The 22,764-nt window shown below is 46.2% G+C and overlaps 1 protein-coding gene across 1 annotated transcript in view; it reads left to right on the forward strand.

Annotated features, from left to right (window-relative positions):
• NEURL1 (neuralized E3 ubiquitin protein ligase 1) overlaps nt 1–22,764 on the forward strand; it is a 132,548-nt gene that overhangs the window by 59,406 nt on the left and 50,378 nt on the right. The window lies entirely within an intron of this gene.

A 22,764-nucleotide genomic window follows, 5' to 3' on the forward strand; every position in this document is an offset into this window, starting at 1 on the left:
GCGTGGCGCCGCGGCGGAGGGACGAGCCACGCGCGGGAGCTCGGCAGGAACAGCAGGAAAAGTGACTGTCTGTGCCCCTACGGGTGACAGCTCCCAGCAGGGAGAAGCCAGGCAGCCTCAGAGCAGCCTTATTGATTGCATTATTATTAACTGCATTTTTATTGATTGCATTATTATTGCTTGCATCATTATTTTATATTATTTCTATTTTATTACTATTATTTTTTATTATTTATTTTACTCCTCTCATCGGTTTCCCCTGAATTCCCAGCGTGTTTCGCGTCGGCTCGGTGCTGTTTGCAGCGTGCGTTGACTCCGTTGGGTTGACTCCGCCGTCAGGTGCTGCCTGGCGCGCATGGGAGACGCGGGGGGAGTTGGAAAGACCACGGAAAACATCACTCAGAGCAAGGTTAAAGCCAAGTTGGGGTCTGGAGATAAGATGTAACGTTACGTGATAAGAAGATATAATAAGATGTCACAATATAATACATGTCTCCRTGTGCCTAAGCCTCAAACCCTGAATAATTGTGTGGGGATATCGAGCTCGTTAATACAAAGCTTGGCTGTTGCTCGGAGATGTCCTGCTTAGCTCTGGACAGAGCAAACGCTCTGCGCGACCCGTGCAGATCGGGAGGAGTTTCCGAGACGCTTCCTTGTTGCCACAGTAAACATGGATGCGAAGCCAGGGCGCGGGGCGTCTCGGGGGCTCCTTCGGCAGAGGAGCAGGAGGGGGAGCCTCCTCTTCGGCTGGGAACATCTGCACGTTTCTCTTTTTTCTCATCTTCTTCACCAAGTGCGTASCCAGTAATTAAGGGACAAGGAGACATAGGAATGGGCATATTTAAGTGAATTTTTCCTTAACTATATGTAGCAAGGATGCCTTTATAGAGATCTATTTGCTCATCGTTCAGATTCTGCAGTTTCACCCCTTGGCTGACCTTATTATTTCCTTGCTAATCTCACTATATGAATGCAGCATGCAGAATAACAGCCCTCTGGGTTCAACGTTAAAAGAAATTAAAAAAAAAAAAAAAGCACAACAAAACCAGAGACTTTCTGGCTGTTGTCCTTGCAGGTGCCCTTTTCCCTTTGAACCTCTTCAGTCAGGCGCTCTCTGAATGAATTCGAAAAACCTGGGTGGGAAAAAATAGTAGCCGTGTGTGTTCCCGGTCCGTGCCAGGGACTTGGCACCTGCTGCGGGTTCCTGCCGCCTGCAGCCAGCGCCGTGCGGGGCCCTCGTCCTGCAACTGCTGCCGTCCGACTGCAGGGCACGCAGTTCTCCTGAACCCTCCTTGGTTAGGAGATGGGAACTAATGAGGAATGTGAGTAATTAGCTCTGTCAAACGTCCCTCTTTGTGTAGAGCTGGAGCGGCCGACTGTGTTAAATCAAAGGTGCTGYGCTGCTGCGTTTAGTAATGCTTTAAAAAAGAATAGGCTTGGCATTGTATTTAAATAATAAAAAGTCATGCAACCAAAAGTACTTAGCAAAAATAGGCTGCGTCTGYGCTTGTGGTTTTCCTTTAGTTCCATCTTTCTGTTGCATACTTCTATTTTGGAGGTGTCCCAGAAGAACTGGGGAAAGAGAAGTGAAACGTTATCTATTTCTGTGAATTTGGTTYGGTTGCAAATGAAGGCAGGGGCTGCGCTGGCGCCGTGGGCTCCTGTCCTTTGTTTGCAGGGAGCACAGGTAGGAGCAGCCCCATCCTGTCTTGCTGCTGTCCCAGGCTCCTCTCTGCGTTGAAAGCCTGGGCTGGGATTTGCAAAAGCACCTCAAAAATTAACCTCACTGCAAATGATCTTAAAAGGCGGGGAAAGTTCTGGTGTCCCAGAGCTGACTGATGGGGCACAAGTGGGGATGTGGAGCCCGTGCTGAGCCTGACTGGGTCCAAAAAGCCCATTGAGACAAAAGCCTMTGAACAGGCTGATGATGGAGAAGCCCTTCCAGAAGGCACAGGGACATTCGGCAGCCAGGGATGCTCCTCAGAGGGCAGAAGTTGGTAATGGTCAAACGCAATCAATAGGGACAGCCCTGTGCCACGTGCTCTAGGTGACCCTGCGTGAGCAGGGGGGTTGGACTAGATGACCTCTGAGGTCCCTTCCAACCTTAAGCGTTCTATGATTCTATGACAGTCGTGACGAAGAGCATCTGGCTTTGCTTTAACCTCTATGATCCATAAAGCCCTTTGCAAACAGCCAAGCAAGCCACGCTCCTGCAGGGCAAGAGGAGCTGCAGTGTCCTGCTGTGTGCTGGGAAAAGCTGAGCCGTGGAGAGGGGTCGTGTTCAAGGGTGCTCTGACCCCTTGTTCAAGGGATCGGGGTCGTGTTCAAGGGATGAGGAACATCCTGGTAGCTGCACGTCTGATCCTTCTCCCGTGAGACTGGCCAAAGAGATAGAGAATTTGAGCCTTCTGGGAAGATGCACGTTGGCTCCTGCTGGGAGGATTTGGGCTGAAAACGCTGCTTTTGCACTGATAAGTTGAGGGTTGAGGAGGAGAACAGCTGTGCCAGTGCGTCCCCTGCTCRGTGGGACGGGCTCTGTTTCTCCTTCCCTCTGCAGCCCCGTGCACTAAAGCCCTCGGTGAGCGTCGCGGTTCCCACTGGGCTGGGAGAGGAAAGCTCGAGTAGGAAGTTCAAAGGTAACGCAGCCTTGATGGGCAGGATGTTTACACGCTGCATGGAAAGGCACATCTATGCATGCAGTGTTTATCTTAACTATATTTTAAACAGGAAATGTTAATATGATTGGAGATTTGGCATGTGGCTCGCGCAGGCTGGCTCCTTCAGGGTGACTGTGTCCCATGGCATTCCTGTAACACGCGGAATGTACTAAAAGGTTGTATCAGAAAGGACTTGCTAGTTAAACGTGAATGAAACATATTGCCCTAGACACCTATCTAATAAGTATGTTCTTATTATGTACATTCTTGTTGTGTACTTAGTTCACTTGTTTCTTGCTCTTTTCCTTTTTAATTTTTCCTTTTGGCTATGAGTGAAACACTGTGTGCTGATTTCTTAATTTTAGGTTCCTATCCAGGAAAAACACTGCGAAACTCTGATTAGTTACTTTTCCTTGCCTGTTACTCACAGTAACACTAACAAAAGTCCCGCTCTAGCCGAGGAAGGTACCGTGCTCTGCCGAGAGAGGCATTCGCCGTATGTATCCGTGCAGAGGTCAGTGACTAACACGTATGCATCTCCTCAGCCAAAGTGCTCTGAAGGTCCATAGGAGATTAAATCCCATGCAGGGGATGTGTGTGCGCCTGTGCATGCCTGTGTGCCTGATCAATGCCTTTCCCCTCACAAGTTGCAGCCACTAATAGGTCCCTCATTGCAGAGCTTTGCTTTATTTTTATTTTCTTACTYGCACGTCACAGGCGTTTGTCAGTATTCTGCAGCGGAGTAATTTCTGCGAGGAGCAGGACAAAAAGAGGGATCTTGTGTTAGGTTTTCCAAACTGTAGTTTTATGTGGCATTGATGTAATTGCCAAAAAGTCCCCAGTGAGACTGCGCTGGCTCTTTTAGCCCGGGCAGCAGCAGTGATGGACAACTCTAGTTTTCAGTTTGAGCAGGTGAGAACTTAAGCCTCTTAGTCTGAGGTGCTCCATAAGGTGTGGGTGCAACATAAACGATGGCTCGTGGTGTGTACAGAGCAAGGGATGAATCCCGTGTGTGCCTGGGGCTTCCCCGAAGCCCCGGCGGGCCGTGCAGCTGTGAGCAGCTCAGTTGTGCTGCCCCAGGGCAGAGGAAGCCRGGGCTCTGTGAAGCTCCAGCAGCGCTGCGGGTAATGAAGAGTTTTGGGGAGCAGCCTGGGCCTGCTTCCCGTGGCCTTGGGACCCATTCTTCCCTGCACAGTTTTTGCCTGCACCTGGCTGCTCCTTGATGCCGATGCAAAACGGGCACGAAAGCCAGGCAGTTTCCTTAATGCACCCTTTGTTTCCACGGGAAAGGGTGTGCAGACCCCGCTYGCACTGCCCCAGCGGCGCGGGGTGCTTGGGTGCGGAAAGGACCTCGTCAGAGCCCTCRTGCTGCTGCTCTTGGGCTTTGGGGAAGGCGAGAAGGGTGCGGGACACTTCCCGAACGCCAAACAGCTACACCGTGCAACTTCATTTCTTCTTGCTCGGCACAATAGGGCTCTATTTTTATCCTTCTCTTAATTCCTTGGGGCACAGTGGATGCTGTATCGATATGCAAGTGCAGCAGGCAGCCCCATGCTTTGTTTTCCACTCTGTATATTCATTGCCTCTACTAGGAACCTTCCTGCTAGTGCAGTTCACCCTTGCAGTTAATGCCACTTCATGGAATTTTACTCCAATGCAGGCCTTCATGTTTAGTACTTTCCAGCATCCTATAACTAACTAAAATTGTTATAACTAACAAATATCCCAGAGGAAATTGGAAAAAAAAAGCAAAAGGAATGAAGACAGAACCAATTGTTAGTGAGATTTCTTTACAGATTAAATAYGTTTTCGTGTTTTAATATCTCTAAGTCAGTGTCAAGGTTTTGGGTAATTTACCTGGCTCTCACATTTGGTGGAGTGACTGATGGTTTGATCAGTCTCACTGCAGGGAAGAATTGAACTTTTCCCATGTCCTGCCACGTGGTTGGTCATTGAGACCCAGGACATGACTGGGGAGAAAAGGCTCTTTCTAAACTTGCCCTCCTTTCAGCAGGGTTGGTAATAGCCCTGAAGAACGAGTGTGTGTGTGTGTGTGTGTGTGTGTATGTGTGTGTGCATATGAGACTTTAATCCTGCTCAGGGCTGGATTAACTGATGCAGAAGACCCTGGGCAGAGCGCCAAAGCAGTGTTGGTGTTTGCAGAAAGTGGGGCTCCCAGAGATTATTCCAGTTTGCACCTCTAACCTGTGGGTTTCATTCGAATGTCSTGAGGTGGCTGGTGCGAAACTCTTGCCTGATGGTGATACTTTGGCAAGTGTGTGTAGTACCTCCATATAGAGATCGCTGTTCTGGATAAGACATATTTGCAACTGCATGTTTATTTTGAAAAACAAGAGGATTTGGTTCATTAGGTGTGGTAGCATTTACTGTAAAGGTCTTGCTCTAAGTGGTGAGAGCAAAGAGCATCTCTCCTGATTTTATGCTTTGCTTTGATGGCAGTCTCACAGTGTGTTTTCCACATCCATTTGATATTCGGCTCTGATGGGACCCAGAGGGTGAATGTCATTGTTCAGATTTTATTGTCTGACTTTCCTTCTCTGTAACTTGTTCTCCCCTCCTGTGTGGAAATGATCTTTCTGATACTGCTTCTTAGCTCCTGTTTTATTAAGAATTTTMTCAATGTTCTATTTTGCTGTCAATTCATTAATCTAAGGGTAGCAGGTGTCTCTTCAGGAGAGTTTTGTGTGTCACCTGGTGTGTCCTAGGGAGACATTTACATGCTTAATCAAAACTACTCCCAGAGCAGAAGATTCTTGTCATTAATGATATAAAATCAAATTTGTGCAATGAATACTTTTACTATCGCTGAGATGTAGCAGGCATTAAGGGAGAAGATCTTTAGAGATTCACTGTCAACATTGATAGGCCAGCTTTCATTTTGTTAAAAAAAGATGTTGCATTAACGAAGTCCTTACATACTGAAAGCAAAACTGAAATCTGTCTGAAAAAATTAGTTGTARAGAAAGGGGAGTTTGTTAGAAAGTGAAAGCAAAGCAACTGATGGATCCTGGTTGACTGCCCTAGGGAATGATCCCAGGTTGCTGATTGCACTAGATGGGGAGCTGAAGGTCAAGAGAGATCTTGTCTCCAAGGYTCCGCTCTGACCTATAGTGACTAAACGAACGGAGTCAGCCACGAGCCCCATGATATGTGCACCCGTGATCTGAGCATATGCTCCAATCCGGCCTATAACTGTATTTTGCTCTAGGGTTGATCTTCATTAGTGTCACTGTCCGTTTGTTTTTCTCCTCCTCCAAACCACAGCATTTGCTTTGAAAGCAAAATTTGTTTGAGAGAAGCTGGTCCAAGATGAGTCAGAGCCGCCTTCTCCATAGCTCGTGTCAAGTTAGTATCACTGGTGTTCCTGTTCCGTGACTCCCTCCTTGATTGCCTCTCACAGGGACACTGAAATTAGTTGGCATTAAAAATAGCATTCAAGATGACTGCAGTTGATGGGGCTTCTTGGTTTATCTGAGCTAGTCTACCATGTGCCTCATAGCACCGCAAAGAGAGGTGGGCTCAGAGACGGACATAATTGATCAGATGCACAAACATCTTTTTTTTTTTTTTTTTCTCTTGAAAATGTTGACACTGCTTTTATTTTAGAAAGAGAAAAGGAAAGCAGCGAAAAGGTCAAAAGCATATTCATTAGCAAATATTATATAGGATGTAAATTGTGTGACCCTGTTTGCCTTCTTTCCAACAGCCTGTGTCAGCAGAAATCTGGAGTCCCGGCCCTCCTTCCTGCTTGTTAAAATCACTTCTGTAAGAGAAGCTTTCAGAATAAACCAAGGTCCCTTGCTAGAAAAGGCAGCTTCTTTCTGGGGACAGTTCACATCCTTTTCTGCGCCACTAGTGAGTGGACCCCAAAACAAAGGGGAGACATCAGGGATGATGCAGTGTCAAGTACCTAAGGCCTCAATCTGTCCCACCTTTAAAGTCAGGTTCGTAACAGAGCAGTTGTGCATGGCTTAGCTGTGGGAGCTGGTCCAGGCAGGAGAGACCTTCCTGCTCTGTGTACTCTATGTACTCTATGCTAAGGTAAGGATGTTAATGGAAAGGTTTTCTTAYTGCATCTGAACCTTTGGGGCTCAGGGAGCTGCCCAGAGCAGACTTTATGGATGAAGACCAGGGAAGAGAGCAGGATGCGCCAGCTGACCCAGCCAGCACGGATGTGCCGTGAGCTCTGCACAAAAACTGCCTGGATAGCAGGGGCTCTACCTTTCCTTAACTGCCTTTGGAGAGAAACTCCTGGGAGCAAACCACACAGAGGACACAGTGCCCAAGTGCAGGGAGCTAAATGCAGCTTCTAAGGGCGCCAGCCCTCCTGTCACTGCAGGTAAAGCCTCCGGCTGCTTTGCTGCACTTGCATGAAACCTTCTCCTGCTGACGCTGTCTGTGGGCACCCTTCGGGACAGATGACCCTTGGCGTGGTTTTGGGAGAGCACAACTTAGTTTTGTTTCTTGCTGTGAAGCTGCTGTTTCCATGAACTGAAAGAGGATGTTGCTGTTCCCCGCTGGCTGTCTGGAGCTGGTGGCTGTGCCGTGATCAGGGTGCCCGTGTGCTGCTGCATGCGCTGTGTTTTGGGCAGTGCAGCCATCTAYTCGGCCAGAGGCCTTCCTGCTCGGGAGATGGGCATGACAGCCACGTGTTTCTCTCCCCGTACACTGTGATGTTGCAGGCTGACATTGCGGCGCTAGGAGCCTCTGGCCGACAGCCTTGACGGTGAAATCTGAAGCTGTTGTGAGATCCCTGACCAGGCCTGACAAGGGCTTTTCCAGGGACGGTTAAGCTCGTAGGCTGGTTCAGGCAGGGCCAAGGAGACCACCTCCCAAGTGATGTCTGTGGCACCTGGGGGCATCCAAGGGCAGTGTGAGGCCCAGGTCTGCGGTGGCTCTGAGCCCGGCTTGCTTTCCTCAGCGTGACTCCTGCCGTAGCCCGCTTTGCTGCTGCTGTCCCAGTGGCACCTCTCAGCAACCAGGCCCTGTGCTTGCTCTGCAGAACTCCAGTGACCCTCAGGCCACCATGAGTCCTGGAGCTCGTCATCCACCCAGGCCATAGGAGTGGCGCTGGGCCCCAGACAGCTACCCCAGCATGGGAGATGAGGCCTCCTGGAGCACCGCAGAGCTGGCCTGGGGAGCGCTCTGCAGAGCCCTCGTGTGTGTGATCAGTATGAAAAGAAACATCTCTGTTTCTAGGAGCATGAGCCTCCCAAATAGTTAGTGTCGCTTGACGATGCCCTTTCTAACATGCAGGGGGCCAGGGTGCTGTGGCTCAGCCATGAGCGCGGCGCAGGCAGCAGCTCGGTTGCTGCCTCACGATAAGATGATCGTTAACATCTCCATGGTTTTTATATGTTCTTGCTTTGGACAACTGAAATATTTAAAAACCGACTGAGTGGCAGCTGGGTTGCGTTGGGGTACAGATGTCAAATGAAATGAACCCTGGGCCTCAGTTTTGATGGCAGAGGTCAAGCTTTCAGGTCCGAAGCAACAGAAATGCACTGTTGGCTTCGGCTTGGCTTTGGGGGATAGAGAGGCAGAAGGAAGGGCTATAGGGCTGTTTCTGGAAGCCAGCATTTCAGCCCTGATCTGTCCATCTTATATACCCAATGACTAGACTATATTCACAAGACTATTTTTTTTTGTTTTGTTTTTAGATCTTACTTTTCTTTAGGGCTGTTGGGAGGGTGACCGAAGACGGAAGGATGGCTAAGAATTGACGTTTTCAAAGGTTAAAAGATGCCAGCTTACAAAGAGACTGGAATTAAGAAAAGCTAAAAGCAAAAAAAAAAAAAAAGAAGCTGTATAGAAAATGGAGATAAATAGGTGCCTACAACATTCGGAAGCATCCAAGATCAAAATGACTTCGCTTTTGCGCATCAAATAGAATCATATTATCAAATATAAAATAGAGCCCTAAGAATCGAGTTTCTTCTACAAAGACATCATTGCTGCTCTGAATTTTATGCAACTCGGAAAAGGAAATTTGCTCAATTTTATTTTCTGGTTATCCTAAGCAAGTTCAAAGCTGCTGTCTCCTTCTTCAGCTCCCCAGAGAAGGACAGCATTATAAATACTACCATTCATGCTGCAATCATGCATTTTATTTTCCTTTTCTGAGTGAAGTTATAGATTTGAAGAGAGTATATTGGAGGAGTCCTGATGGACACTGGCCTGTCCTGCATGTGGCAGTATCGTACATGATCCTGCATGGTCGGAGTTGGTCTCAGTTTCAGTCCCTCTGCTCACCAGAAGTTTTGCAAAATTGCCCAAAGAGACCTTGATCAAGTGGCATGGCTGAGGCAAGATTCCTGGATTGTCTTTGTCTCCTTCCTGAAGTCTTTGATGCTGCTGTGAGACTTTCATCTAGGTTCAGTGCCTGTCATGGTCCCCACTGGCACAGGGAAAGGTGCAATTCCTGCCAAATTTAGTAATTAAAATGGTGTTTTGAGTAGTTATTTCAGCAAGAAGACCTAGAAGCCCTAATGGCAGACCATGAGCTCCCCATGCACTTTAGGTGGTTTTCTGTTTGTATTAGGTGATCTAAAGGACATCTCCCAGTCTCTGCTGGAAGTGGTTATAGAGGTCCGACAAGTCCAGCTCCCTGCCTGCTCCCTAGGGAGAAGGTGTCCCTCCCCACTGGAGGATCAGAGATGTGCTTTGGCATTTAGCATACAAAGGACAAAGTATTCAGCCTATTTATTCCAATGGTAGAAAGAATGATATACAGAAATATCCTSCAGATGTTCTGCAAATGGGTTTGAAAGGGTGCTGAAGTCACTGTGTATGTCAGTAAGGGATGACTGTAGTTCTTAAAATGCCTTTCACCAGAGCTYAAGTAACCTCAGCTATTTCGCTGGAAGATGGATCTCTACCATTATCTGTAATGTGACTGCCTGGAGCTCTTTACCCCTTCATGAGACATTTCGTGGTTTGAGACCTTGCTGATTTGACTTCTGCTTTGGCAAAGCAGTACTGCAGTTCCTGCTCACTGGACTTGGAGTTTGCACCCCGTCCCGAGTGGATCATGGCTTCAAACTTTCCAATGTTCAGGCAATTTCCTGAAGGCGATTAAGAAATTATTTAGCATATGATGACTGTGATCTTTTGAAATTCAGTGGCTATATTTACATGGCACTGCACGCTCTGCACCTTCTCTTAATCCTGCATTTCTGAACTTTATGGGCACACGTCATCTCCTTGGGATTTTGTGACAAAGTTTTCTGGCCCCTGCCTGCCTGGTGCTACTCATGCAGTTGGTCCAGGAATGGGTTTATGGCAGGAGGGCAGCTGTAACAGAATGTCAGTATGAACAAGGTATATTGAGAGTAACTTCAGCAGGTGAGAGATCTGCTTTGGCAGTGCATGTGCTTGGAAAAAACTAAAGCTTGAGAGCAGTTTTGAATTTATGCAACTTTATTTCAGAGTACTCCTACATACAACTATGTACTTTAAAAAAAAATGGTCTTTGTCAGGAAAAAATGCATCTTACTGATGCATTTTATTGATGATAAAAGATCTAGAGAATTTTCCACAATTCTAACTTTACCAAGAGTGAGAAAAATGGATAAATGCTTCACATTAAATGCTCCTTTTTCTTCTGAAATACTGTACATGTCTTTTCACCAAGAGAGTAACCCTCCCAAGCATTTCAGATTTGCTTCCTATTCACCTGAGTCCTTTAAGACAGTCACACCACGAACGTGGCTAATCTGGAGCAACGCTCACAAGTGCATGACGATGCAGTTCTTCCTCTTTCTCCTCTTAGCAATATCCTCCTATGTAAAAATGTCCTTTTGCGTGGATTTTCAAACAATGTGTTGGCCCTTTCCAAGCTCGCTTGCTTTTCTAGTTAGAAATAAAGTTGTCTATCATCATGACTTTTCATGCAAGTCACCTGCTCTAAGCTACCCAGCTGAGTAAAATGCTAATTGGTCATCTGAGTAAGGACCAGGCATGTGAGTAAGTTTGCAATATGAGACTGCTGGAAATGTCACTGGGAAGTTTCCTTCTGCAGACCTTGCTCGCATTAGAGTTAACACAGTTTTCAAGCTAAGGCTTCCTTGACATCCTCCCACGAGAAATGCTAGGGCAGCCTCTTCTGAGAAGACTTAAGAGCTCAACTCTCTTACTCAATCATAAGCAAATGACTGTAAAAGTCTAGGGGTGTTCTCTGGGAGCATTTAATGAAGGAATTTTGAGCTTCTAGTCTGAAGTGTGTTTTTGCCTATGTGAATTGCAGGGAACTGGGGCAGTTTCACGTGCTGGGAGGTTGCTTGGATTTGGAGTTAGCTCCCGTTGCCCTTTGCTGTGAGGAATTTGGTTGGCTGTGTGCACTGTGTGCACTGTGTGCACTGTGTGAACGGCACGTATCCTCAGTAATTCTTTCAAAGCAACTGCAATTGAGATAAACCCAGTCTGGGTCCTCTCCTCCTGCTCTTCTGCCCCCTTATTTCTTCTGTCACATGCAGACTGCAAACAGTTTGGGGCAAGACCTCTCTCTCCTCTCTCCATTAATGAACTTCAGCTCAGAGGGTTGCCTAGCAGGTAGGATCTCTCTCAAAGACATAAATCATCTGATGTGCTCTTTGTCCTCAGGCAATAAGGCTTCAACAGCCTTCWTATTTTACTGGATGCCCTGTTGCAGAAAATGTTAAGGAAAACAAGTTCCTGCATGGACTACTCCAGCTATTTATAGCGCGACATTAAGTAATAAGTTTGTGGCTCTGTCATCGGAGTTGCTAGGTAGTCGTGCTGCTTCTTTGGAATAACTGCTGGGGATGCTGTTTATCTTTGTTACAGGATTCGTTTGTGCCACTTAGATTTGGAGCTGAGCTGAACACAGAAATTTCCCTTGCTCCGGTAACTTTATTTCCTCTGTGGGAATTCTTGACTTTAAAGCTTAATGCTTGAATTGAATGGGATGGATTTAGATGGTAGTTTGCAAAACAGAAGGTATCTACACTGGAATAAGCTACATGCTTCAGAATAGAGGGGAACTTTAGTAATTTAAATATCACTTATGATTTTAGTGCAGTGCAGATTGAGGAAGGAATATGTAGGAATTTGGCCATCCGCTGGTGYGAAGGGAGAAATGTTGCCCTTTCTCCTTGTTTTGTCTCAGCAGCCCTTAAATCAGTTGCCTGAAAGAAATAGTGTTTTAATCATGTGTGATGGCTTAACACTTTTAGTGCTTCTGGAGAGCGTTCTGGGCACAGGTTCTCTGTTMGCAGCTCTGTTTGCATTGCAAGACGTTGCTGGATGGCAGCGTTCATGTCCTCTTGCCAGTTTTATTTCTCTGCTCCCTTTCCAGCTCTGCCAGATAGTCTGGAAGTTTTGTAGCGAGACTGTGGGAGGCAGAAGTGGAGCTCGAGCTCCCGTGCTCTTAATCCCGGCTCTGTACCTGAAGYGGCTCATCTCAAAAATGCCATTTGTGGTGACTAACCTTGATCAAATGGTTAACGTCACTTAATGCCCAGCASAGGTTGCTTTGCAGGAATGCTTTACACATTAACTAGCGGGTCACCAAAGTCTGCTTAAAACTTGGTGGTGTTGAGCAGCCTCAATTAATCACYGCGACCTGCTACATTTGTGTGCGGGGGGGTTGTTTTGTTTATTTATTTTTATGATTAAAAAGAAAAAGGCTGTTTTAAGCTTAAGAATTTTTTTTTTAAATTTAATACATAGGGCAAGGGAGGATGCTGAGGATACTTTGGAGAGAAAGGGATGGCAAGGCAAGCAGAGGGGAAGGTGGTGTGTTCTGTGCATTTTCTTAGAGGAAAAGTAGATGAGGTCGTGGACGGAGGGAGAGGTGAGAGGCAGAAGAAAAGAGAATTTGAATTATGAAGTTGTGGACAAGGACTTTAAGAAAYGTGTTGTTCCTGTAATCCTAAAACATTTAAGAGGGTATGTTAAACATGGCCAAATAAGAAAGGCACATTTTCATGTACCCACTAAGTTGTTAACTGTAGTAATCGCATCCTTTAAGAATTTATTTGTTGCCTACATGGTCAGGAAAAAAACAATCGGAATCAATGTCAGTGCTGCACACTGTAGCAAAAATTAAATAATTCAGGTGCATTTTTATTTTTTGTGGGCTGGTGTTGAGATGCCAGTTTGCACTCCACAGACAGATGCATAAGCTCTGCAGCCACGGGAACCTTAGTAGTTATATACTTTAAAGATCTCCCTTCAGGGTAGTTCTGAACTTTATTTTGAATGAGAATCTCTTGGATGTTTGGTGAACCTGGATAGATGTAAAGTTTTGAGGGAATGGTGACTAACAACAGCACGAACGGTGCAGTTTTCTTGTGCTGCAGAAGGGACTTTTCTTTCTGTTCTGATCAATTGGATACCGAGGCCAAAAAAGACATTAAAGCCGTAAAAGAGACGCCTCACGCCAGTCTGTCTTTTCAGCAAGCTGTAGCAAGCAAAAGGCAGTGATGTGAAGATGAAGACATCAACACCAGAAGGCTTTTGCAGAAGACTCATTACCGGCTTGTGTGGCTAATCAGCGTTATCCGTAGACACGACTAAGTGCTTGCTCAGGACGCTTCTGTATTGAATGGGCAAAACGCTGCTGCAGAACCAGCGTCGCAGCCGCCTCGGCGTCTCCTCTGACCTCTGCAGGGTCCAAGATCTCGGTTGTGGGAAGCCTTGGTGGGCTGGGCTCTGTCCTGCTGCTGCCCCGYGGCCTCCTGGTGTCCCCTGTATGGCTGGATCTGCTCTGCACGGAGAGGGGCTCAGGCTCCYGGGGTCGGATGCAAACTCTTCGGGTGCTTTCTCGAATGCTTGTGGGCAGGCAGCAGCTTCGGGGGAGCGCGTAGCCCACTGAAAGCTGTGGAATGGGAACCTCCGTGCAAAGAGCTGCTTGGACTCGGGGAAAAATAATCTCAACAATTTAGAAGTGCTCATAAAGTTTTAAATGCGGAGTGGGTGAGGAGCTGCTCCGAGCAGGCCTGCAAACTGCAAACCTGGGGAGGAAGAGTGTGCAAGAAATATGACTTGAGTGCTGCATTTTTAAACAAGACTAACGTGCAAAAGGACCCAACTTCCCTGTACCTCCAAGTGACTCTAAATGGATGATTTATAARATGGAAAAAGCAACGCTCCAAGTGCAACTGTCTTGTACAACAGAGAAAAAAAAGCTGTTTCCCGAGATTCTTTAGAAATGGCATTGCAGTGTAAAACTTCATGGTATGTGGTGCTGAATGATAAACATAATCTACTCTGTGCATGTGTACAAGTAAAAGAACAGGCTCTGGGATATTTATTCTGGCCTGTCAAGTTGCTAAATTACGGCGAGGACATCTGCACATCACTCTGGCAGTAAATTCAAACAGCAAAAGACAAAAAAAGAAAAAGGCCACCAAGTGTGTTTGAATGGTGATTTCCCTGCGTGTTGGAGCCAGTGAGCTCCTGGTGCTGTTTGCTGTCATCTGAAGATCACCTAGCAGGTTCCTCCCTGACCCATCGAGTCTGCAGAGACACTCGTGCTTTCTGTCATGTGCTGGTGAGCCCGTGATATCCCACATATTATGTTCTGCTTCCCTGCTCTATGTTCTTATACACTGGGAAAAGGGGCAGCAATTGGGAGAGGGTTCCCCAGGTGATGAGACAGAGAAGTGTAATTCCAAGGTGCTCCTCACTATCCTTTTAACACCATCTCTCTTTCCACTAATGATAGTAGGTTTTTTTCAGGGAATAGCATCCTCATTTAGCTCATTATATTGTTAAGGATGCAGTGTCAATAGCCTGCTGTGGGCTTAATTCAGCCTCTTGAGTCTAGAGTCTTAGATTTTATAGAGGATTGCTCAGAATTAACTGAGAGGCCGAGTTTGGAACATCAGCTTCTATCTTCTTCTATCTTGAGTTTTCTTTCCATGGCTTAGTCTTCATATTACCATTCCCTACCGTATTTTGGAATTTGGTTCTACATGTTCATTTTCATGTGTCTGTCATGTTTGCTTTGCTTTTTCCCTTGGTCTCCATTGCTATAACCTTCCTTCTCTTCCTGACAAATACCTAAAGTTTATCCTTGATAGGTTACTCTGTGGGTAGATGACTCCTGCTTTTGGTGAGCTCTTGATATTTTGACTTCCAAACTATTACACCGTACATGGAAAATGTGCCCAGGATAGACTTTCCATTAAACTGTATTTAAATTGGAAGAGAATGCTGGCACATCTACAAGTATTCCAGAATTAGATCCCAAAATACTGAGACTAGTTAATCTTTTGGAAGAACAAAAACTCTTACTGATTTATATTTAGCAGAGGGAATGCATTTTAAAAACACAGTCTATATGAGGCCCCTTGAAGAAAACATCTCTTGCATTGATTTGTAGTCCATGGAAATACTACGTGGCCATAAAATATTTGCATTCGGGCTCTGCTTTTCTGTAGCTGCTTTTTACAGCATGAGCTGTCCTTAACCTTCCGAGAGGGACTGCTCTGCTGTCAGGAAATGCAGCTACCTGCGGCGCAGCAGCTTTGCTGCTCGTCACTGCTGTGCCTTGCAGGAGAGGAGGAGGCAGAACTGGGTGCAGCCAACCCTGCAGTGGAAACCCTGGACTCASCGAGATGAAACTTTGGGCCAAAATTACTGCTGTGTTTGTATTTGGGGGGAAAAAATGTCTTTTGGCTGTGTGAAGGGTGTAGCGTGATGGCCAGGGAATTTGGACAGCATATCTGCAGTTACTGAGGTTTTACTGGTGGTCAGGTGTGTGGCTCATGCCCTTCTTTGAAGCAGAAGAACAAGGGGAATGTCCCTGGGGTCAGGCTGGTGGTCTGTCCAGCCTGGGCTGGGGTGGCCTCRCGAGAGGACACGGTGAGAGGAGAGGCTGCTCTTAGGCTGTTCGTTAGAGCATGGGCGCTCTTAGAGCCTAGACAGAGGTGCCACTGGCCCTAATGGTGGCAGCTATGTTTTTAGTTAGGGATCTGCGATGTCTGATTAGGCTGAATTTACCTTATGACAAAATACTATTAGTGTCCTGTGYGTAGTTCTTATCTGTACAGAGAAAACCAGTAACTGGAAGGCACGAAAAATTTCACTGCGTCGTCCCTGCTGGACAGACTCTGGTGGGTGCCCAATGCCCGGGAAAGAAGCTACGGAATRTAACTGATAAAGCAAACAAGGTCTCACCTCCTGTGGAACTAAATCTGAAAAGTTGGGACAAATAAGGGAAAAATTACTGTTCTGTGTGGATGATTTCAGATCCGCTTCTGTAATTCATTAACAGAGTGGGACAGAAAAGCAAAGATAACTGTGAGCTTATTTTATAAAGTATACATAACCTCATGGCCAGGAGTGTATCTGCTCACCTTTGAGAAGATAAAGATATTAGAATCTCAGACTCAGGGGACTGGGAAGGTGGCATAGGATGTTTATTTTTTCTTCCTCTTTCCCTCCATCCACAGATTAGCTGTTCATCCTATGCAAATTGTTCTTCCTTCTGAAGCACCAGATATTAGTGAAGGATAAGATTCCCGAGCTGAGGCAGCAGCATGAACGTGCTGTGCATCCACAAAAGAAGGATAAACAGGATTTTAAAAAACATCCATAGATCTTAAACTGAACTAGACTTAATCTTTTTTTTATTAGAAACATAAATACATTTTTACATCTCTCATTAGGCTGCTGGCAGACCTGACCTGATCACAGCAAAGTGAAAACACTGCAGATGAAGGAAGAGGTCTCGATGCTTTCAGAGAACAATTCTTTTCCCTTTGATCTTCTCAGAGCTGCTCACGGCATCCGATTCCTCACCGCTGGTCAGAAAGCATCTGTGGGATGTAAAGGGGAGAGAGAAGCACCTTGCTGCTCCATCACCTTGGCTTGGCACGTGCAGGTGCCCCCCGCTCCCCTTTCATGAACCCCAGGATTTGGCGGGACTCTGGCGGCTGTGGTTCCCTGCACGGCTCATCCCACCATAGGGATGACCATATGGCCACTTACTTAGGCGCTTGCTGTCCTTATATACTTAGCAGGCTTATATATGTGTCCTTAAGGACTTAGTGGCCGTAAGGGCGCAGGCTCTGGGGGATTAGCGGAGGAGGGATCCTGCGCTYGCCGTCACCGTGGCCAGGGCTGCTCCCGGCACCGGCTGTGTCGCAGCGGGTGCCCGGGAGAGATGCTCAGCAAACGGGGCCGCCTCCGTGCAGAGGAGGTGGATAATGACTGCATCCGAGCAGTGCTGGAGCGCTCGAGTTGGGAAATTAATTAGAAAGGGAAAGGTTTTTCTTCTAGGTGTTCCCTTTCACCTCTTATCTCTATAAATATAGCTGTGTTCACACCTCTCTCATCTGATACTGTATTTTGTTCATGGAGGAAGAGCGTAATAATCCATCTCCACTGTGCCTGGTATTTGTGGTGCTTCTGGTGCGCAGAGGGGCTGCTTCCCAGCACAGCTCTGCCCTGCTCTCCTCTCCTCTCGCCTCTCCAGCATTTCCAGAGCCATCCTCACCTTCCCCCCTGCTTCCAGTGGCGGCTCCGCCGGGCTCTGCCCGGCATCCTCTGCACATTGCTCTCTGCCTCTTATTTCTGTGTAATTTCATCCAGAAACTAATTTAGCCATAACCTCCCTGCAGGAGGTTGCATGGATTCAGCTCTCCTTTAAAATGCTCTAGCTTTTTTGGGCCCAGCTAAATTTTTGAATTTTTGCTCTGTTTGTTTCTTTTTCTTTTTTTTTTTCCTTTTTTTTTTTTAACAAAACGTTATTAACCAGCTTAATACACCTGCTTGATGCACCTCTCCTATCTTCTTCTGCCTCTTTTTTTTTTTTTTTACCTTTCATCTTTTCTTTTGCCCTCATCTTCAAGCAAGCCCTCATAAAGCCTTGCATCCAGGTTGTATCCAAGGTCTCGTAGCTCCCTGGATTCAGCTGAGGCTGCTGGTTGCTAAAAATAAGCCAATAAACAGATAAACAAGGCGCTCCACGCCCAGGTAATTGCCTGGCTCTCTTCCAGGGGTTATTGCTTCTGCACAAGGARTGGCTGAGCAGGAGGGGGATCCGCTTGGCACCGCACAGGCTGGAGAGCAAATGCACGACCCTGTGCAGCAGAAGGACAACGGCCCACATGGGAGTCTCRGCCCATCCTGCTAAATCTGCTTGCAAACATCTTCCCTCTTGCAGGTTGTGTCTGCACCCCACCTTCAGGACTTGGCCTTTCCCCATCGACTGCAAACCTCCATTTTCCATCTCATCTGTCACTGGCAAAGTCTTCCTTTGCCTGGATTTATCCCACATTTCTTCTCTTGTACCGATTTTCCTGCCTTCTATCCTTACTGCCAGCTTTGCACCTCTCTTGCTGATTTTATTTGCTCTGTGAAATCAAAAACAAGCTCCTTTACTTTTAARGTGCCTTACAACCAGATGCATCACTCGCTACTGAAAGATGGATTCATTTTGGGTCATCCTGCAATCAATTTGGCTTCTGATACCCATTTTTTACATTGAGAAGGCCCTCTCATAGATGCCCATGAAGCCACCTTGTTATTTTTCAAATCTGTTTCTTTAAACACTTGTGTCTTAAAAAAATAAAGAAAAAAAAACCAAAAAGACCCAAAAAACCTTCTCTTCCCCAGCTACTATTATCTCCTTTCATGTACATGTGGTCTGCACCTGTCTCTTGCCTCTGAGTTTGCAATTTAAGTGGAAAATCTTAYACTATGTGCAAACCTACCCTCTTGAGGCATCTTCTCGGTGCTAAAATAGCACAGATGAAAATAAGTTATATTTTGGCATAACTTCTTTTTGGAGTCTTGGATGGGAGTGCTAGGTCTGACCTGCTGGCTCTGCTCCACCGCGTAGATAAGTCCCTAATTGACTAGARTTTAACCCAAGATGCTCCATGACTTCAGGTAGTGGGGATTTAATACTCCAGAGTTAACCTTAAGATGCTTTTTGCTGTGGAAGAGCAGAGATTTGTGTCCTGACCACTGGTAAGAAGATTGATGGCAGCGATCTAAGCAGGGCCATCGTCATAGAGAGAGGAGGAAGGAGAGCTGGGCATAGACTGGGAATATACAATTACTTATTCCTTCACGATCAGCAAACATGTTTGCAAAAGCAATGAAAAAGCCATGAAAAAGCCCTTGTTTTTTGTTTACACTAATTTGCGGTTCTCTGTCTCCTGTGCCCTGGGTCAGGCTGCATGTGAGAAAGTGGGATTTGGAGCCCTGTTAGTGTTTCCATCAGTGTTAAGATAGTGGTTATTTTTAGAAAACTGCATCTTGGAGTGTGCTTTGAAGAATTCATTTGCAAAGCTTAGTGTTTGCTGCGGTGGAATTGTTTGTGTAGGAGTTGTTGTGCTTTTCTCCTTTTGAACTTTATTAAGAAATTAAAAGGATCAGTGTAATCCGTTACATCAAGCCTTTGAGTATCTCACTGTYGTGGTTCCCCAGAACATGGGACCAGCTCAAAAAGCAGCCAGGCTTATGAGGAGTAAGGAAAACATCTCACAGCTGTTCTGCTCTATCCTTTCCATCATGGGTCTCCTGCAGGACTTGCTCATCTCTACCCAGACACTCTCCTCTCTTCCTCCCCAGGCAGAGCTGGGTTTTGCCTTCCTGCTTGCCCACAGCATGACTATCTCTGGACTCTRTTTCGAGGTCATCTCCTCCTTTGCAATCAATGCTGGATGCTTCTTGTTTCACGTGCTCTATGAAACTTATCTTTGATACCTTGCAGTTAGTTTTCAGTCTGAAATGAGTTTTGACTGTTTTCTGACAGGTTGCCTATCAAGATTTCTTCAAGTGGAAAAAGTTTGGGTTTTTTTTGCAAGTGAAATTCAMTCACTTTCTGCAGCATTTTAAGAAATCTCAAGCCTTGAAGATTATCTCATTTTCTGCTGAAAAGCCMTAACAGGCTTTGGGATGCGTTTTGCTAAGCTGAGAACATCCAGGGCTCCTCTGCAGTCTTTTATGAAGCACTGTGATCGTGCTGAGGCCTCAGGATCCAGGAGAACGTGGACAGCTACCATATGTGGAAGGAGAGATGCGCCACTTTGGGGAAAAATTTCTTCGTTCTTCAACAAATGGGCTGCAGAAAAGCGTGTTTGGGAGAGGGACACTGAAGATGGAGAGGTTCAGAGGTCTCCACGTTGTGATTCATGTAACATCCTCCTTTGCCTTGGCTTGCTAAATGTTTCAGGGGGTCTGGCCCGTGTGCTTGGGGGAGTAGATAGGTCAGTGACAACATTGTCCTCCTTAGAGGCTGTGGTAACAGGGGCTGTTACTGAGTGTGAATTAAAAATGGAAATCTATCTGATCTTTAAAATCAGGAGAATAAGCGATGTTGTTCTTTGGGACCATAGTGTAAGCCCAACCATATGGAAGTTYGTGATATTTCTGTAGATTGACACAGAGGGATGTCTCTGTGGCTGTTGTTGTCTTGTGACATGGAGGGACTGAGGTTGTCTGCTGGTACCGGAGTGCTGTTGCAGCGCCTGCTGGCCCGGGGCAAGTGTTTTTGTCCAGCTSGTTTTACAGCCATGTTGTGGAGGGGAAACCTGCAGTGCCCTTGACCAGGCTCTCAGATTTCACCCTTCTTCCAAATGCTCCCTTGCTTGCAAATTTTATTTCTGAGCAGTCGCTTTCCTTCTCCGTTGCAGGTGAGTGATAGGTCAGATCGAGGGAGCAATGTGTGGGAGAGGGGCTCAGTTCATGCAGTCTTGCATGGGGTCCCTGAAGTCAGAGCACTTTATTTTGCCAACAGAAAATCTGAGTTTGTGAGTTTTGCTCAACTCTTTTATATAAAGAAAATTATTTGTAGGCCTACTGCTGGTCAGAAGTTTTAGTAGTTTAAATGAAGGGGTGGGAGAAGACTGGCCTCAGTGTGCACAAAGTCTCTAAGCAGAAGACACGTTTTATTTTTGGCAGACCAAGTTGGACAGTGATGTAGCTCGCGGGCTGGTGTTCCTGGAGCCTCCTCCCCTTGCTGAGGTCCTGTGGGCATCTGAGCCACCGACCTCCCCGCGGACCCTGTGGTCCTGTTGTAATGACAACAAGCCTGTTGTAATCGCAGCCCAGGTATTCCATGAAATCAAAGCACTGAGGCGGGCACATAAGTTAAAAGATGWGTGTGTGCTTGTGGTGCAGATGTTTGATTTGGTGATTCCTGCTAGCAAAAAGTTTGAACTGCTAAAAGTCAGATCCGGATTGAAAGGTGTTGCTTGAAAGTATGGAGGAAAGATCAAGAAAACTCGAGAAAGATCGAGTTTTAGTGGCTTCAACCTAAAACGCCAAGTCAAAACCTCTTAAGTGGATTCAGGAGAGTCCACTTAATTTTCCTTTGGCTTGTAGTCCATACGATTGTTCCAGCATGTTTATAACTGAAATCTTTCCACTTACACGTGTCACTTAAAGCTCGAACTGCAGGTTTTGACCTGGCTGCTGCTATCAGCTGCAATGTTTCWATGGAAAACGACAGATGTTTCACAGAACCTATTTAAGATCTGTGTGAGGTTTGCAGTTCAGCGTGGTGGCATCGCTCTCTGGAATACAACATGCAGCGTTCTCAGYGTTAACGAGAATGGCTGTGCCAAAATTGCCAGAGCTAAAGCCAGGAGAAAGGCAGGATGGAGGTCTCCAGGTGTCAGTCTGCTCCAGCAGTGGAGGAGAGCAGCCCTCGTGCCCAGCGTGGAGCTGAAGGGCAGCAGAGCCCCTCAGAGAGGGGCTGTGTGGCAGCTGGTCACAGCGTTCCCTGGAACTGGGGTTTTTCTTGGTTTTGTGCGTTGTTTTTCATACAGCCAGTCCTGCCGAGCTGGATCTCCCTGCATCCACACAGCCCTGATTTTCTGAAGTCAGGCTCTGAAATTAATGTAGGCTGTTTCTGGCAGGCRAGATAACGTGGAATGAATCTGTATTCCCCGTTAGCTCCTTCTCTTTCACATCTGTGCACCTTTGAAAACTATGAGAGAAAGGCAGATGAAAAAGCAAAATTAGAAGTTATCAGGAAAAAAATGTTATTCCTGTTTGGCTATGGATTCTTTAATTTTAAATTATCAGAATTATTTGATTACRTTCCATAAATATATGACGTTTCAGCAATAGTGACTCATTTCCTATTTATTTGAGAGCAATTGGAAAAGTTATGAATGGAAGGCTTTTTCCCTTGTTTACTTTCTACTCTTAAGGGCATCAGTGAGGCCACAATTGCCCAAGTCGTAGGTGACCTCAGATGGTTGGAGAAAGGCCAGCTAGAGCAGTTGGCCCTGAGGATCTTGAAGGTCTTTTGCAACCGTTATGATTCTGTAATGTCTGGTGTGGAGGCAGAATTAAAATATTCCCATCAGAAAACAGAGGCTTTCCTTTCCTTTGTATTTGTTCAAGCTTATRCTGACGATTGGTCGTGCAACCTCTTATAGCCACAGGCTTAAACTATGCCAAAAGTTAGGAGAAATAGGGCCCAGGTTTTTCTTACCTCCAAGGATTATATTAGAGGTGTATGCATTATTCTATAATAAGCAGCAATTAATCTGAATAAAGAATATACTAACTGTGTGTTTATATATGTGTTATATACAAGTTAGTGTATATAATGAATGTGTTTGAGGATTAGAGTTTTAAACATACTCTTGAGTCACACATCTTCGCAGGACAACCTGACAGGTTGCAAAGGGAACATCTGTTTTTATTGCATCCCTTTGCTTTTCATGAAATAATCCTTTATGCCGGTGGTACTCTGTCTCYGGATCTATGTGGATCTCCTTCCAAGCACACGTGTGTGATGTGGTGTGCACACGTGCCAGGAAAAGGAAGCAGATGACCAGCATTCAGTACCACGACTGTTTTGTGTTTAAGCTGCTGCAGGTGCCTGGTTGGAAAGCAAGCCACGAATCCAGGCGTTCATGAGCAAAGCTGCTGTTGTGCCTGTGTTGGTATTGTTGACACTGTAGAGCCTTGGTTAGACAAAGACCTAATCTCCTTCCTGCTTCTACCCTTTCTCCTGCTCCACTTTCCCATCCTAATCCTAGCGTGGTGATCAGTGACTTTATGAAGGTGGGACCTCAGCTGAGGTTCTGGTCAGTGAAGGAGTTAGGAGGGTTGATACCGGTTGGTGGAGGAATCTCGGTGGGTTTGT

The sequence above is a fragment of the Nothoprocta perdicaria genome, unplaced genomic scaffold (assembly GCF_003342845.1).
Source record: "Nothoprocta perdicaria isolate Ctin4 unplaced genomic scaffold, notPer1 scaffold_7, whole genome shotgun sequence".
Taxonomy (NCBI): Eukaryota; Metazoa; Chordata; class Aves; order Tinamiformes; family Tinamidae; genus Nothoprocta; species Nothoprocta perdicaria.